We start from the raw sequence: 8,292 nt of genomic DNA, 5'->3' as shown, positions 1-8,292 counted from the left end.
GGGTTCATTGACCCAAATACCATTAATCGGGACATATGGGAGATTGAACATTGTCAAGCTGCTGTAGAGGAAAGCATGCTAGGTTTCTTGAAGCGCCTCAATACCAATGAAGATATACTACTTCCTTACAACTTCCCGTGAGTCACACTGTCTTGTACTACAAATTCTGTTTTTGCTTACTAGCTAGCTAGATGTTAATAATTAAGTGTATACGGTTTATGGTAGTTGATTAATTTTATGCACATGCCCGCTTAATTAAGACATGCAAACGTGTGCGTATGCAGTTGGCACTCGGTCTTGTTAGATATTAAAGTTGAGGAAGGAAAAGTTGAATTACTAGACTCACTAACTAAAGAAGATAAAGACTACACCATCGTGAAGGGGATAGTCAACAGGTAATTTCAATCATTATTAACTATTAGTTCCTGATATGAACTATTTAATAACCCCTTTATTAATTTTCTTTGCCGGCGGGCAGGGCATGGGCAAAGTTCATCAAGGTGACTCCAGGCATGTGGCCAAAAAAGTTGTTTTGGCATCGACCCAAGGTAAGTAATTAAGTAGTACTAGCTAGCTACCATCTCTTTAATTCTTGTCTCAATATCATTAATTAATTATTATGCTTGATTAATCATTATCTGATTCAATTCCATTCTTGTAATGGCCCTGAGGCAGGCGAAAGGGAATAATCTGTGTGCATACTACATTTGCGAGAACATTCGCATGATGACGTGCGAAAGGAGAAGATCTGATAGACAGGACTGGGTACGTTTTTGTCAGAACACTATTCACACCATTATCGATATCTAGTCACACAACTAACACACATGCATATTGATCTCCTTCTTAACAGTTCAGATCGGTGCGGGATAAGCTCCTACCATCGGACCGCATACAAGCACTTCAAGAGGAAATAGCCGGATTTTTGCTCGACCATGTCATAGATCCGAAAGGAGAATACTATTACCCGCTACCGCCCCCATTAACCACTTGTCATCGTGCTCCGAAGGCACCAAGGCAACATGTAGGAGAAATTGTATATGTATATACATGTGTATCTGTGAATAGTTAATGGTGTTGGTTGTGAGACATTCGATGATATATATATATATATATATATATATATATATATATATATATATATGCGGTTCTACGTATGAGAAAATCTATTTAATATATATGCATAACGTGTACAATTTGTAGTATCGTGAAATACTAGCAAACAAAAAAGAATTAAGTGGAAAATAAAGCCAAATTGAAAACAAAAAATTAAAGCAAAAAAAACACCCAAACATTTAGTACCGGTTGGTGTTACCAACCGGTACTAATTTTCTACACGCACACGGGCCTGGCTCGTGCCACGTGTTTGCACTTTAGCGCCGGTTCGTGACAAACCGGTACTAAAGGGGGGGGGTCCTTTAGTCCCCCACTCTTTAGTGCCGGTTCGCCAACCGGCACTAAAGGCCGTCACGAACCGGCACTAAAGCCCGGTTCTGCACTAGTGATAGAAACAAAAGATCAATTTATGTATATGAGTTGTTTATTCACATTGTGTAATGCACCTTTGAAGTTAGATGGGCTGGCAAGAACACAAGATTTGGGCAAATTGTGTCATCTGGAGCATAATAACTTTAGGTAAAGGAGGATATTTTGTTTAGTTGACCCAGACTTTTGGCGCCGGGAAACCTATTCAATTTTAAGTGCCCTGCACTTGTACCGTACCTGATCATTTCCATAACTATCAGACAGACGACAGGAAATTACTGGTGAGATATGGTACAATTTCCTTGCATCAGCTTGCCGCAGTCCAAGCTCATAAAGAAAAGGGGTTGCCTCTGTCCAAAGTTCACAATAAGAAGCACGCAGAAACATCATCCCATTTTCTGAGCAATTATACTACATCATTTCCATTATATATATATATATATATATATATATATATATAGAGAGAGAGAGAGAGAGAGAGAGTGACACTATTTTGATCCTAGTATCAGAATAACGAGCGGGGAGGTCCTCCCGAACTCGAATGCAAGAAAAAAAGCAAAAAAAGAAAAGGCCAACTTCCGACCCACCATCGACCCTATCTGATTCGATCCCCATGAACCACCCCATCGTTCCCATCGCCCTACTAGCGCCGCCCCCCGCCGGGAGCACGCCACTAGCGCCGCCCTCACCGGCAGCACGCCACCGCCGCGGCTCCCCAGCCAGGAACGTGACACCGCCCCCAACCGCCACCCCCGGCAGGAACGCGCCACCGCTCCCAACTGGTGCCCCCCCACCGGAATGCACCACCACCCCCAACCGGCGTCGGCCCCCGTCGAGAACGCGCCACCGCCCCCAACCGGCGCCACCACTGTCCTTCGCTGCAGATCGCGCCACCACCGTCCCTGGCCCCAGATTGGGCTGCCTCCACCGTCCCACGATTTGGATCGCGCCGCCACAATCGTCACCAACCCACCTCCCGTCACCGGGATCCTGCCCCCGCGCGAACTTGCTCCACCTGCCGCCTCGACCTTCCTCCAACTGCCACAGCGACCTTCTTCCCTCCACAGCCACCTGCCGCCGGTGACGCGCCCCCACGGCCCGTGCATCTTCCCCGCTGCCTAGATCTCGAAAAGCACCTCAACCCCCACTGTCGCCAGCCGCCGGTGCGGCACGTCTCCCCTCGGCCTGGTTCCTCTGTTCTTGGCACGTGTGGATTATCATCATTGTTCTCGTTCATCTCCCCCAGAAGTTCGAGGATTCTTTTTTGTGCAGATGCTACAATCAGTACAATCCTCCCTGATTGTTCTGTTTATTTTTTTTCAGTTTGTGTATGATCCCGCTCTGATTTGCTATGAGCAAACAAGAACTCTGTGCGCGCACAGGTGCATTATGTGTGTGTTTTTGCCAAAATAATGAGCGGTTTTATTTTGTTTTTGTGTATATAGGAGAAAGAGGAAGAAGTTTGAATATAAGATATGAAGAAGTTCAAAATACGTAACACGATGCAAATTTTGTGTACGAAAAATTGTGTGTAGAAATAAAATGTAAATTCACAATGAGGTTTATATATTGAAAGAAACTGAGGTTCGCATAAACAAAAAAAGGTGGATTTCTGAAAAAGATGTACTGAAAAGTACATGTTCTCTAATTCATGATGCTTATATGGTCGTCTCTTGGGAGTAAAAACACAGAGCTCACATGTACATAATTGATAATTAGAATAATGTTCAAGTATTGTCCTCTAGAAAAGTCATGCATATAATAAACCGAATTCGGGAGGTTAAAAAAAACAAACCCATCAATGAAAAAATGTACATAAAAAATGTTAGAAGAACTAAGAAGTTCAAATTTTAAAAAACTAGAAGTCCAAATTAAAAAAAGAGGTTTAGTTCCAGAGAGTGGATTTTTGGAACCCGGATGTATTGGAGGACCTTATTTTAAATACTTTGAAATAAAACCAGGAAGTCCATATTAAAAAGATGGAGAAGTTCGATGATTATAGAAAACTCAGATTTTCCTCGTTATTAAAGAATGGAAACAAGAAGTTCAAAAATAAAATAACAAGAAGTTTAACTTTTGAAAAATAGAGCGCTTCAAAATTTCATAAAAAAGATTAAGAAAATAAAACCAGGAAGTCCATATTAAAAAGATGGAGAAGTTTGATGATTATAGAAAACTCAGATTTTCCTCGTTATTAGAGAATGGAAACAAGAAGTTCAAAAATAAAATAACAATAAGTTCATATTTTAAAAATAGAGCGCTTCAAAATTTCATCAAAAAGATTAAGAAAATAAAAGCAGGAAGTCCATATTAAAAAGATGGAGAAGTTTGATGATTATAGAAAACACAAATTTTCCTCGTTATTAAAGAATGGAAACAAGAAGTTCAAAAATAAAATAACAAGAAGTTTAACTTTTAAAAATAGAGCGCTTCAAAATTGAAAATAAAATCAGGAAGTTTATATTAAAAAGATGGAGAAGTGTGATGATTATAGGAAACTCAGGTTTTCCTCGTTATTAATGAATGGAAACAATAAGTTCAAAAATAAAATAACAAGAAGTTCAACTTTTAAAAATAGAGCGCTTCAAAATTTCATAAAAAAGATTAAGAAAATAAACCAAGAAGTCCATATTAAAAAGATGGAGAAGTTCGATGATTATAGAAAACTCAGATTTTCCTTGTTGTTAAAGTTCAACTTTTAAAAATAGAGCGCTTCAAAATTCATAAAAAAAGGATTGAGAAATTCAGATTAAAATTAATAAAAAATCAGATATTTTCACGTAACCAAGAGAAGTTCAGATTGATAACTGTCAGAAGTTCGCGTACTACACGGTGTGCATTTTGTATTAAAAAGAATAAAAAAGCAAAAATAAAGTTTTGTTGTTATAAGTTCAAGTCCTCGGTCGGAGAAAGTTAAAAAAAATATTGTGAGAGAGGTTTGTACAAAAGGAATATCAATTGTGTAACACTAACGAATGGATGAGAAAATTACAAATAAAAATATGTTACAGAAGTTCATCACGAAAATAGCAGGAAATTCAACTACTACACTGAATGAATTTCAGATGAAAAACTTTTAAAACCGTCGCGAGTATGAAAAAATGATTAACGCGGGAAATTTGCGTGTTTACAACAGCTTTCCATGTGGATATCAATTGCTCAATTTCGGTGAGTGGATGGAGAGCTACGAGAAAAAAAGCACGTGAAAACAGAGTGAAGTTCAGGTAGACACACCGAGAAGTTCAAGTTCTTCACGCGGTGCATTTTCGGAGAATCTGTTTCGCGACAAAGGCAGAACGCATCATCTCGTCGTTTTTGAAGTTACTTGAAAACAGATAGGAATCAGAGAAAACCATCAACATGAAAAAGTTTCGCATTTTACATAGCTTTTCAAAGGTATATTATTTGCCCCATTCTGATAAAGTTTGTAGAAATTATGGCCAAAAAATATTTTTAGCCATTTCTAAAATTGACTTAAAACTGCAAGGAATTGGGAGAAACAATAGATACAAAAAAGTTTCGCATTTCCTCAAGCTTTCCAACACCATATCATTTGTTGCATTCGGACATAAGTTTCAAAAATTAGCTCGAAAATACAAATTCAGTGGAACTTGTATCATTTTCTAAATTACTTTTGAACCGATCGAAATTAGAAAAAGCTTTCAACATGAAAAAGTAGCACATTTTCATAAGCGTTCCAACGCCATATAATTTGCCTCAATTGGGTTAGCCGTTTAGAAATGCTGCCGAAAATACGAACTCGGCTGTTCGGTCTGTGAAATTTTACGATTTTCCAAATTACTTTTTATCCATAGGGAATTAGAGAAAACTTCCAACATGTGGAAGGAGCGGTTTTGTAGCAGATTTCCAACGCCATATTGTTTGCCTCATTCTGATAAATGGTTTAGAAATGCGATCAAAAATACGATTCATGTTTTTTGTATGAAAAAACAACGGTTTTCAAAACTGCTCTTAAATCGCTTACATTTTGCCAAAAATTCAACTTGGGTCATGATAGTCGTGTCCATAGCTTTCCAACCGTATATCACAAGCCCCATTTGGACACTTTTTAGCTGAAGTTCAACCTAGTACTCGGGGAAGGTCAGGCGCATTACTCGGGAAGTTCATTGTACACAAGATATGTCATTGTGATCAGAATATATATTGCGGGTGCGGATGTATATTTATGGTGCACAATGACATATCTTGTGTAGAAAACAAGAAGAGCAACAGTACTTCACATTAAAAAGACTGCGCTATTGGATTAACCATGGGTGCTTCTTCATCTCACGGTCCATAGTTGAGTACAAGCTGCTTTTGTCATATTTACATGTTGGCACCACTGACGGAAAAATTGTTGTTCCAAGTCGACCAAACCAGGGCCAGAGCCAAAAATCCAAGGGGGCAGGAGCGGGACATGTGGTGCCTTCTCCAGTGGCACAGACGACCTTCAAGTGGAGGATCGATGGCTTCTCATCGCTTCTTGATAAGGATGGAGGATGGACCTACTCCACGGTGTTTGAGATCATGGGACATAACTGGTACAATCACTTTGCTATTCCCTTTCAGCTATGCTGACAGAGCATGGCCAAAATGGCATGATGCATCCATGTCATGAACCAATTCTCACTAGTCTGTCGTCTCTTCCTTTCCTTTGACTTACTTTCCCAGGTACTTGAAACTGAATCCTAGGGACAGAAAGAGCGGTGGTAAAAATGAGTATGTTTCTCTTAGGCTTGAGCTGGCCCGAAGATCCGTGAAATCTGATTCAGTGGTGGAGGCATCATTCAAGTTCTTGATATATGACCAGTCATATGGAAAGCACCATGAAAATCAAGGTATCTTAGCAATTTTTTCTGCAAATAAGCAGGTTACTAGATCGATAACTTATGACCTGTCTCAGAAAAGAAAGCATCAGTTGTTCAGTCTTTGTGTTTGAATATTTTGCTTGTAGTGACCCACAGTTTCCAAAATGCATGGACAAGCTCTGGGACCTCATGCATGATTCCCCTCAGCACACTGAAGAAACATTCCTCTGGATTCGTCGTCAACAATAGCTATGTTTTTGGTGTCGAGTTCATAAAAGTTGTCTTTTTTTGAAACAAGGAGTTCATAAAAGTTGTCACCTCCAAAGCTAATGATATGTCAGAGATTTTGTTTGTCCAGAAGATGAACACCACCTTCAGTGATCCCGAGGTCTACACCCGGGACATTGAAGACTTCTTTGCATTGAAGAGCCTGGACAAGTCTCCAGAGTTTGAAATTGGTGGACACAAATGGTGAAGACTAGCGTGCAATCCTTAACATGGCTCACTTTCAATTCCTAAGTACTAGTTTCATAAAGAATTTCGTAGATTTTCCATTTAAACATTTCAGCATAAAGGTTGTCATACTATTTCTTAGATACAATTTGTTTCGACATAGTTCTACCTTTTCCTCATGGACTAAACTATTTATGCTCTCAAATTTTTAGCTCTATCATTATGTATCCATCTGGATCCGGTAGCAACGGGAACTACCTATCATTGTACCTGAACATGAAGATGCCACATACCCCACATCAGAACTCGGCAATCCTGATACGTCCATTTTGCATCATGCTTTTATATCGATATTTATTGCATTATGGGTTGTTATTACACGTTATGTCACAATACTTATTGCTATTCTCTCTTATTTTACAAGGTTTACATAAAGAGGGAGAATGCCGGTAGCTGGGATTCTGGGCTGGAAAAGGAGCAAACATTAGAGACCTATTCTACACAGCTCCAAAAGTTCTGAAACTCCACGAAAGTCATTTTGGGAATTAATAAAAAATATTGAGCGGAAGAAGTACCAGAGGGGGCCCACACCGTGGCCACGAGGGTGGGGGCGCGCCCTGCCCCCCTGGGCGCGCCCCTTGCCTCGTGGGCCACCTGGCAGCCCTCCGGTGCCCATCTTCTGCTATATGAAGTCTTTTACCCTGGAAAAAATCATAAGCAAGCTTACAGGACGAAACTCCACCGCCACGAGGCGGAACCTTGGCGGAACCAATCTAGGGCTCCGGCGGAGCTGTTTTACTGGGGAAACTTCCCTCCGGGAGGGGGAAATCATCACCATCGTCATCACCAATAATCCTCTCATCGGGAGGGGGTCAATCTCCATCAACATCTTCACCAGCACCATCTCCTCTCAAACCCTAGTTCATCTCTTGTATCCAATCTTTGTACCAAAACCTCAGATTGGTACCTCTGGGTTGCTAGTAGTGTGGATTACTCCTTGTAGTTGATGCTAGTTGGTTTATTTGGTGGAAGATCATTTGTTTAGATCCTTAATGCATATTAATACCCCTCTGATCATGAACAAGAATATGCTTTGTGAGTAGTTACGTTTGTTCCTGAGGACATGGGTGAAGTCTTGCTATTAGTAGTTTGGTACTCGTTCAATATTTTGATGAGATGTATGTTGTCTCTCCTCTAGGGTGTTATGTGAACGACGACTACATGACACTTCGCCATTATTTGGGACTAGAGGAAGGCATTGGGAAGTAATAAGTAGATGATGGTTGGCTAGAGTGACAGAAGCTTAAACCCTAGTTTATGAGTTGCTTCGTAAGGGGTTGATTTGGATCCACATGTTTCATGCTATGGTTAGGTTGACCTTAATACTTCTTTTCTAGTTGCGGATGCTTGCAATAGGGGTTAATCATAAGTGGGATGCTTGTCCAAGAAAGGGTAGTACCCAAGCACCGGTCCACCCACATATCAAATTATCAAAGTAACGAACGCGAATCATATGAGCGTGATGAAAACTAGCTTGACGATAATT

General features: G+C 40.2%; 1 pseudogene; it reads left to right on the top strand.

The window, feature by feature from the left end:
• Window positions 1-2,283: 2,283 nt before the first annotated feature.
• Window positions 2,284-6,768, top strand: LOC123078359 (uncharacterized; annotated as a pseudogene).
• Window positions 6,769-8,292: the final 1,524 nt, after the last annotated feature.

Source organism: Triticum aestivum, chromosome 1B, assembly GCF_018294505.1.
Source record: "Triticum aestivum cultivar Chinese Spring chromosome 1B, IWGSC CS RefSeq v2.1, whole genome shotgun sequence".
NCBI classification, from domain to species: Eukaryota; Viridiplantae; Streptophyta; class Magnoliopsida; order Poales; family Poaceae; genus Triticum; species Triticum aestivum.
Note: the sequence above shows the minus strand (reverse complement) of the source record. Positions and strands in the feature narration are given on the sequence as shown.